Source organism: Phodopus roborovskii, unplaced genomic scaffold (assembly GCF_943737965.1).
Source record: "Phodopus roborovskii unplaced genomic scaffold, PHOROB, whole genome shotgun sequence".
Taxonomy (NCBI): domain Eukaryota; kingdom Metazoa; phylum Chordata; class Mammalia; order Rodentia; family Cricetidae; genus Phodopus; species Phodopus roborovskii.
In genome coordinates, this window is record NW_026126410.1 from 20,973,311 (window position 1) to 20,983,235 (window position 9,925).

Genomic DNA, 9,925 nt, shown 5'->3' on the forward strand with positions numbered 1-9,925 from the left:
TTTATATGTTCCTATTAATACTGTGTTCTGTTAATTTTCATAGTTCACTATGTTTACTGATCCCATAGGACCATCCAGTGCAGCTGTAGCTGAAATCAAGGTGGGCTGGCAGATCAAGACTGCAACCGTCATCTCCTATACAAGGTTTCTGTCTTCCCTGCAGATCTCAAATTCTAGTCTGTCTCCATAGTTTGTCTCTCTAGACACTGTCCAAGGTGATGGGACTCAGTTAACCGGAGTCCACTCACACAATTTACTTTACACAGCTGGTAGTGATGTCCTTAACCAAGGACAGTGCATGAGGCTGGGAGGCAGCTCTGTGGGCAGCTTTGTTTCACAATTACAGAGAGCTGTGTTCAGATCTGCAGAACCTGTGCAAATGCTGGGTGCAGCAACATCTGTAACTCAACACTGGTGCAGAGGAAGGAAACAGGAGGAGTCTGGGGGCTCACTGAGAAGCTAATTTAGTGGCAACAGACAGCTACAGCATCAGTCAGTATCCTGTCTCACAAAATAAGATGGAGAGCAATAAAGGAAGACATCTGACATTGACCTTTGACCTCCACAGGTGCATGCCTGGGTGAGCACAGCCACACCCACCACACACACAACAGAAAGACATTCTCTGTCAACTCCAACCAAGCTAGAGTTGGTTCTTCCAGGGGAGCTAAGAACGGTGACTAATTGACCTCTGTGACCTGAATAAGCGATGTCTTGCTTTACGATATTTGGCTTCTGTTATTGCTAATAATTCATACCAGATAGAGTTGGGCCATGATAAATGCTACGATAATCTCTTTAGGGCTAAGTACTGAGTGCTGTATGAAACATTCAAAATTGGATTTATTTTTTTCTACTAAAACTCTGAAACTTCAAAGGCAGCCTGGTCACTGTACATGGAAAAGAGTTTTCTTGGAACATGGCCAACAGGACCTTTTCTTAGCCGATTGTTTCTGAATTAATCTTATGTAATAATCTTTGATGTGTTTGCACTGGTCATTCCCTGCAGCACAGTCTGCACGACCAGTCTGCACGAAGCATGTTAAGGAGGTAAGATGCAGCAAAGGTAAACTGAGGTGGGGTGGCTCTCCTTCAAGGACATTTATTTCTGCCAGATCCTGACTGGTTTCCTGAGAGCCTATAGTTCCATACAGCAATCAGAGGATAGCGTTACTACATCTGACAACATGGACATTTTGAGATTAAAACCCAAAGTCCAGAATTCTTCCGCAGATGGAGAAATGGAATCCGAGGAAGAGACTGACTTATATTGAGGGTTCGCTATGAATTAGAGGCAGGTCAAGGCAAGAAAAGCCCAGGTCACCCTGGACGGACTCATATTCTAAGGGAAGTACAGAGACCTTTGTCTTTACTTATTCTTTATACTCCTGGTTCCAACTCACAAGTTTTGCTGATGAAATAAACTGAGAGACAGAGTTTAAAATGGTCTTCACACAGGAAATGAAGATACAGAACTTCAGGGGTAAAGATTGCCTGAAAGAGACCTCCACATGCCAGGAAGTATCTTCCCCTTTCTTGGTTCTTCCCCGAACTCCATGTTCAGTCAAATTTATTTCTCCTCAGAGTCCTTTTAGTCTTTGCTTAATGAGACTGCTGGTTGCCAAGAGTGGGATTGACATTCACTTATGCACAGCTTGTATTCATCTTCCTGAGAAAGGACATGGCATAAGAAAGGATTGCCAAGGGCAACCGTGGTGGCATTTCTGAGAGAGCGGCAGCATTCCCAGCAGTGAGAGGAAACACCAAGTGTTCTGTAGCGGATGGAGAGTGGTGATGGCAGGAGGCAGGACTCTTAGAGGAATTACAACACTCCTATACTGCCAGGCTCTAGTGCCCATTAAACCTGCTTGTTTTGTAAGCATCCGGGGGTCTGGTTTGTGGGATATACCTGAGCCAAGTTTAGGCTGGAAGGAAATTTGTGGGGAGGAAAATTCACTCAGTTAGAACAGCTCGATTCCCTAGGAAGATCAAACAACACTTCACTGGTGGCTGCTGGCTTTAGACACACAAACCTATTCCTCAGTGAAGTCCACTGCTAAGAAATGCAGCTCTTTGACTTGCCTATAGTAAGACACCAAACAATGCCCTTAAAGGCTCAGCATACAATGACTTGGAATAGAACTTGCCCAGCGTGTGGTCTGGCCAGGACAGAGTAGCTGGCAAGCTAGCTGGACTCAGTCTTCATGCCTCAGACCAGAAGCAAAGAAAATGGCTACTCTTCACTCTGTAGTCTGTGTTTTGCTTGGGGAGATAGTGGGCAAAAGAAGCCATTGTTCTGTGTTGTAGGCACTTTTGGTGGCCCCAGCTAAGTTCCAGCCATTCTGTCCCCTCCTTTCCCCTCCCCTCCTCTCCCTTTCCATCACCTCCCCTTCCTTCAGTGCCTCAACTCTGTCCAAACCCTACATTTCCTCTCAGGAAAAAAAAAAAAAAAAAAAAAAAAAAAAAAAAGGCTTTGCAGCAATGCATATGACAGGATATGCATAGTTTGATTGGGTGGGTTTCATTTTAATTAAGCTGTATCGTTGTTCAGATTTAAACTTTAAACACAGAGTCACAGTTTAGAGAACTCCCCAAATTAGAAAGGAAATGCCACGTCTTTGTTGAGGTATAACTGACATTAAAATAAACTGTACATTCTTAAAGGGTGCGATTTAATGTGCTTTGACGTTTGAATTGCCACTTGATTGTGGTGAAATCATCACCGCATAATGAAAACATTCATCACTCCCTCTCCAGATTTCCCTCTCCATCCTTTGCAGTCAACCGAGCCCCCTTTCCTGACCCAGCCTATACAACCCTAACATCCCCTGGCAGCAGGCACCAGTTTCCCTTTGCCTTAGTTTCCACTTTCAGCAGTTTATATAAATAAAATCTCATAGTGCACACTTTTTCTTTGGTCTGGCTCCTTCTGGAGAACTTTATTAGTGATCTTTGTCCTCCCCATTATTTCCCCCAGGTTTCCTAGAGAGAGGACCATCAGTTTTACTAACTTTTTCAAGCCAAAAGTTCTTGTTTTATAGATCTTTCTCTTCTGTTTTTCTGTTAGTTGACCTTTATCCTGGTATTTATTATTTCTTATGCTTCGCTTTATTTCTTTGATTTGATTTTTTCCCCCTCCCACTGACTTGAGGGCTTTCTGCTCTCTAATGGAAGTAGCTACTGATAAGTGTCAGGGAAAGCAATGGCCCCTTTCCCCTCCACTCCCTCACCTCTGTGATCCTACAGGTGTGGGTGTTGGTCTCCATCAGTAAGTATGACACTAGTGCTGGAGTTCACATAGCTGTGTGTGCTCTCAGCCAATCCAGTTTGGAGCCTTACTACCCAGAGACAGCATCCAACCCCACCAGCTGAGAACTCAGTCCCAGGACTGCCCCTTTTTTGATGCCAGTTTCAAGCCTGAGTTTCTCACCCACCAGCTCAAATTAGGGTTGCCCATTCTTGAACTAGGTTAACTTGCCTGAGTGGGTCATAGAACTCAAGGAAATATATTCGCTAGTTTATTATACAGTATTCTGAAGGATAGAAAGAGATACATAGAATGAAATATGGGAGAGGAGAAGAGAGGAGAGCGGGGGAAGAATCCATGCTCTCTGGTCACATCCTACCTAACAGGAACCTCCCAACTCCAGAACTCTCTGCACCCTTTAGAGTTTCCCATTGAGTCTCAGTATGATGGCTTCATTGTGTTTGTGGTGCTGACAGCGTGCATAGGAAAGCCCACAAAAGCCTACCTGTTTCTTGGCCTCTGTGCATCTCTGCTCCATCCAGGGTTTAGGTAAACGCCCTGTGGATTGGAGAAGTCTTAAGGATTCCTTAGAAGTCTTTTTCTCAGACAAGTGAAGGTTAGGAATTGTTTTTTAATGACTTTTAATGACTTTGTGTTCATCTTTATTTTACCTTTTAAATTTGTTTTCTGTTATCTTATATGTGTTTTTGCCTATATGTATGTCTATGTGCCACTTGCATGCCTGGTGCCTTCAGAGGCCAGAAAATGGCACTGGATTTCCTGAAACTGCTGGTATGGATGACTGTGGGTTGCCTTGTAGGTGCTGGATACAGAATTCTTTAGAAAAGCAACCAGTGGTTTTTTGGTTTTTTTTTTTTTTTTTTTTTTTTTTTTTTTTGTGGTTCAACGTGAAGATCAGGGAAGCAAAGTAGCCAAGCTATCAGACAGCTCTTACATCTGACAGGACTGGGGTGTTCCTATTCTCAAAGTGGCTGGAGAATGAATGTACGATACTGAGACCTTGCTCTTGTGTGATACATCCCCCTAATGCTGGGATTAAAATCATGTGATCCAAGCTGCTGATCTCCTCTTTGTGTGAGTTGTTTCTGTTTAGAGCTGGATCAATCTAGTGTAGATCTGGGTGACCTTGGACTCAACAGAAATTCATCTACCTCTTAATCCTGACTTCTAGGCTTAAAGGTGTGTACCACCACCTCCTAGCTTCTGGTTGATGGGATTAAAGGTGTGTGCCTAGCTTTTATAGTTTGTGGCTGACTTTGCTTTCTGAAACCTCAGGCACGCTTTAATAAATCATAAATAACATATCACCACAAATCACATCTAGATACAGTTTGTGGCTGCAAGCTTTTATATCTGGAAAAAGCTCTCTAAGTTGAACCTGTCTTATATTTATCACATTTAATTTTATATTTTAGGTTTAACTACAAAATCAAATCTACTCAATAAGGTTCATTTATCCTTTCTCTAGGAATCATCTTATTTTTGCCTGTGTATATTTCAATTGTATTTTCTTTCTTTTTTTTTTAATTTTACATATGGATCCCAGTTCCCTCTCTCTCCCTTCCTCTCTCTCTCCCTCCCTCCCATTCTCCCCTCCCACTCCACCCCCCCTCACTCCACAGGGAGGGTGATACCTTCCAGGAGGGATCAACAAAATCTGTCAAGTCATTTGGAGTAGGGACTAGGCCCTCCCTCCTGCCTCTAGGCTAAGGGAGTATCCCTCCATGGGGATGTGCTCCCAAAGTCCTTTCGTGCACCAGGGATACATCCTGGTTCCACTGTCAGAGGTCCTTTAGTCTGCCTAGGCCTTCTGAGACCCATGTTCAGGGGGTCTGAATCCATCCAATGCTGGATTCCCAATTAACAGTCTTGGGGGGGGTCCATGAGCTCCCCCTTGTTCAGGTCAGCTGTCTCTGTGGGTTTCTGTAGTCTGGTCTTGTCCCCATTTTCTTATCACTCCTCCTTCTCTGCATCTGGATTCCAGTTCTGCTCAGTGTTTAGCTGTGGGTGTCTGCTTCTGCAACCAGTGTTCTTAACTAATGAGCACTCTCTCCAGCCCCACAGAGATTTCCTTTATGGCTAGCTCCAACACAGAAAGAGGTGTGTGTGTGTGTGTGTGTGTGTGTGTGTGTCTGTGTCTGTGTGTCTGTGTGTATATTGGTATTTTGGTATTAGACTTTCTATGACTTGCCTTGGAGAAGAGAAATTTTAGTTTCTCTAACCTTTCTTGGGGAGAGAATTATGTACTAGGAGTCATAAACAAAATTCAAAATAATTATTTCTTGAAAGGTAGAAATTGAAACCTGAAAATATAATTATTTGTTATAAGTTTAGAAAATTTCTTTTTAGCATTCTGTCAGCCTTTTAAATGTATTTTTTAAAGTTTTCTTACTAGCTATTTACATTTCAGAATTGTCACATCCTCTTGAATAGCTGACCTCTTTATTATTCAAAGTCTCTGTCTCATCTGTGGCAATATTCTTCATTCTAAAATCTACCCCTCTGCCTGTCTGATAATATAGTACTACACTAGCTTTGTTCTGACTGTTAACTGGCTATATTTTTTCCTGTCTAAGTTGTATTGTTTCTTTAACAAATTACCACAAACTTCCATCATCACAGATGAGTTCTGGTATGTAAATTATGTTTTAAAAGATGTAATTTAGTATTTTATTTTTTTCCTCTTTTTTAAAGTTAAATTTGAAATAAGCTTGTTTTGCATGTCAATCCCAGTTCCCTCTCCCTTCCATCCTCCCCTGTCCTCCCAAACCCCTATCCCATTCCTTCTCTGCTATCCATGGAGGGTGAGACCTTCCATGGGGGAATCTTCAAAGTCTGTCATATCATTTGGAGCAGGGCCTAGGCCCTCCCCCCTTCATGTGTCTAGAGAGAATATTCATCTATGTGGGATGGGCTCCCAAAGTCCATTCACATAATAAATACTGATCCACTACCAGAGGCCACATAGACTGCCCAGTCCTCCCAACTAACACCCACATTCAGGGGGTCTGAGTCAGTCCTATACTGGTTTCCCAGCAATTAGACTTGTTTAGGTCAGCTGTTTATGTGGGTTTCTCCAGCCTGGTCTTGGCACCTTTGCTCATCATTCCTCCCTCTGTGCAACTGGATTCCAGGAGTTTGGCTTAGTGCTTAGCTGTGGATGTCTGCATCTGTTTCCATCAGCTATTGGATGAAGGCTCTAGGATGGCATATAAGGTAGTCATCAATCTCATTATTAGGGATGGGCATTTAAGGTAGCTTCTCCACTATTGCTTAGATTGTTGGGATGATTCTTGTAGGTCTCTGGATATTTCCCTAGTGCCAAATTTCTCTTTCTACGTATAATGGCTCCCTCTATTATGATATCTCTTATCTTGGCTCTGCCCTATTCATTCCCAGGCTCAATCTCCCTGCTCCCTCATGTCCTTTTCACCCCTCCTTTTCTTCCCATCTCTTTTCTCTGAACTTCCTCTCTCCTCCCCCCTTGCTCCCAATTTGCTCAGGAGATCTCATCCCTTTCCCCTTCTGTGGGGGACCATGTGTGTCTCTCTTAGGGTCCTCCTTGTTTCCTAGCTTCTCTTGTGGTATGGATTGTAGGCTGGCAATCTTTTGCTCTACATCTAAAATGTGAGTGAGTACATACCATGTTCATCTTTTTGTGCCTGGGCTACCTCACTCAGGATAGTTTCTTCTAGGTCTATCTATTTGCCTGTGAATTTCATGACTCCAATTTTTTTTCCCACTAGAGGGGCATTTAAGTTGCTTCCAGGTTCTGGCTATTACAAATAATGCTGCTATGAACATAGCTGAACAGTTGTTTTTGTCGTATGAATGTGCATCTTTTGGGTATATGCCTAAGAGTGGAATTGCAAGCTTTGTGGTAGACTGATTTCCATTTTCCTGAGGAAATGCCATATTGATCTCCAAAGTACAAGTTTGTACTCCCACCAACAGTGGAGGAGTGTGCCTCTTCCTCCACATCCTGTTCAGCATACACTGTCTTTGGTGTTTTTGATTTTAGCCATTCTGACAGGAGAATGATGGTATCTCAGAGTTATTTTGATTTGCCTTTCCCTGGTGGCTAAGGAGGTTGGACACTTTCTTAAGTGTCTTTCAGCCATTTTAGATTCCTCTATTGAGAATTTTCTATTTAGTTCTATACCCCACTTTTTAACTGGATTATTTGGTGTTTTGTTGACTAGCTTCTTGAGTTCTTGGTATATTTTGAAGATCAGCCCTCTGTCAGGTGTGGGGTTAGTGAACATCTTTTCCCATTCTGTGTTCTGCCATCTTGTTGACTGTGTCCTTTGTCTTACAGAAAGCTTCTTGGTTTTAGGAGGTCCCATTTATTAATTGTTGATCTCAGTGTCCGTGCTATTATGTTCAGGAAGAGGTCTCCTATACCAATTTGTTCAAGGGTACCTCCCACTTTCTCTTCTAAGAGGTTCAGTGTGGCTGGATTTATGTTGAGGTCTTTGATCCATTTGGACTATAGTTTTGTGCATGGTGATAGATATGGATCTATCTGCAGTCTTCTACAGGTCAGCATCCAGTTATGCCAGCACCATTTGTTGAAGATACTTTCTCTTTTCATTGTATAATTTTAGCTTCTTTGTCAAAAATAAGGTGGTCATAGGTGTGTGGGTTAATATCAGTGTTTTCAATTCGATTCCATTGGTCTACCCGTCTATTTTTTGTGCTAATTCCAGGCTGTTTTCAAGACTATAGCTCTATAATAGAACTTGAAGTTAGGGATGGTGATGCCTCCAGGAGTTCCTTTGTTGTACAGGGTTGTTTTGGCTATCATGGGTCATTTGTTTTTCCATATAAACTTGAGTATTTTCCTTTCAAGGTCTGTGAAGAATTGTGCTGGGATTTTGATGGGGATTGCATTGAATCTGTAGATTGCTTTTGGCAAGATTGCCATTTTTACTATGTTGACCTTTTCTATACAAGAGCATGGGAGATCTTTCCATTTTCTGGTAACTTCTTTGATTTTTTTTTTTTCTTGAAAGACTCAAAGTTCCTGCTATACAGGTCTTTCACTTGTTTGGTTAGCATTACCCCCAAGATATTTTATGTTGTTTGTGGCTATTGTAAAGGGTGATGTTTCTCTGAGTTCTTTCTCAGCTCCTTTGTTGTCTGTATATAGTAGGGCTACTGATTTTTTATTTTATTTTATTTTTTTTTTTGAGTTAATCTTGTGTCCTGCCACTTTGTTGAAAGTGTTTATCAGCTGTAGAAGTTCCCAGGTAGAGATTTGCATATCATCAGCAAATAGTGAAAGTTTGACTTCTTCCTTTCCAATTTTTGTCCCCTTGATCTTCTTTTGTTATCTTATTGCTCTAGCAAGAACTTCAAGTACAATATTGAAGAGATATGGAGAGAAGGCAGCCTTGTCTTGTTCCTGATTTTAGAGGAATCACATTGAGTTTCTCTCCATTTAGTTTAATGTTGGCTATTTGTTTGCTATATATTGCTTTTATTATGTTTAGGTATGTTCCTGTTATTCCCTGATCTCTAAGACCTTTATCACGAAGTGGTGTTGGATTTTGTCAAAGGCTTTTTCACCATCTAGTGAGATAATCAGGTGGTTTTTCTTTTTCAGTTTGTTTATATGGTGTATTACATTGAAGGTTTTTTTCTATGTTAAACCATCCCTGCATCTCTGGGATGAAGCCTACCTGTCTGTGGTGGATGATTTTTCTGATGTGTTCTTGGATGCAATTTGCCAGTATTTTATTGAGTATTTTTGCATCAATGTTCATGAAAGAGACTGGTCTGTAGTTCTTCTTATTTGTGTCTTTGTGTGATTTGGGTACCAAGGTAATTATAGCCTCATAAAAAAAGAGTGTGGTAATGAACCTTCTGCTTATATTGTGAGGAACACTTTGAGGAATATTGGTATTAGCTGTTCTTTGAATTTCTGGTAGAATTCTGTACTGAAACCCTCTGGCCCTGTGCTGTTTTTGGTTGGGAGTCTTTCGATGTCTGCTTCTATTTCATTAGGGGTTATAGGCCTATTTAAATTGTATATCTGTTCTTGATTTAATTTTGGTAAGTGATATCTATCCAGAAAATTGTCCATTTTTTTAAAAAAAAATTTCAAATTTGGCAGATCTTTAGATTTCCTCAGTGTTTGTTATTGTGTCCCCCTTTAATTTCTGATTTTGTTAATTTGCATGTTCTCTCTCTCTCTCTGTATTTTGCTTAGTTTGGATAAAGATTTGTCTATCTTGTTGATTTTCTGGAAGGACCAAATCTTTGTTACATTGATTCTTTGTATTGTTTTCCTAGTTTCTACTTTATTGATTTCAGCCTTCAGTTTGATTATTTCCTGGTATCAACTCCTCCAGGGTGATTTTGTTTCTTTTTGTTCTAGAGCTTTCAGGTGTTTTTTTTTTTTTTTTTTTTTTTTTTTTTTTTTTTTTTAATGTGACTATTCTCCATTTTCTTCATGTGGACACTTAGGGCTATGAACTTTCCTCTTAGCACTACTTTCAAAGTGTTCAATAAGTTTGGGTATGTTGTGTCTTCATTTTCATTGAATTCTAGAAAATCTTTGATTTCTTTCTTTATTTCTTCCTTGACTCAGGAATCATGCACTTGCACATTATTCAATATCCATGAGTTTTTAGGTTATCTGTAATAAAATTC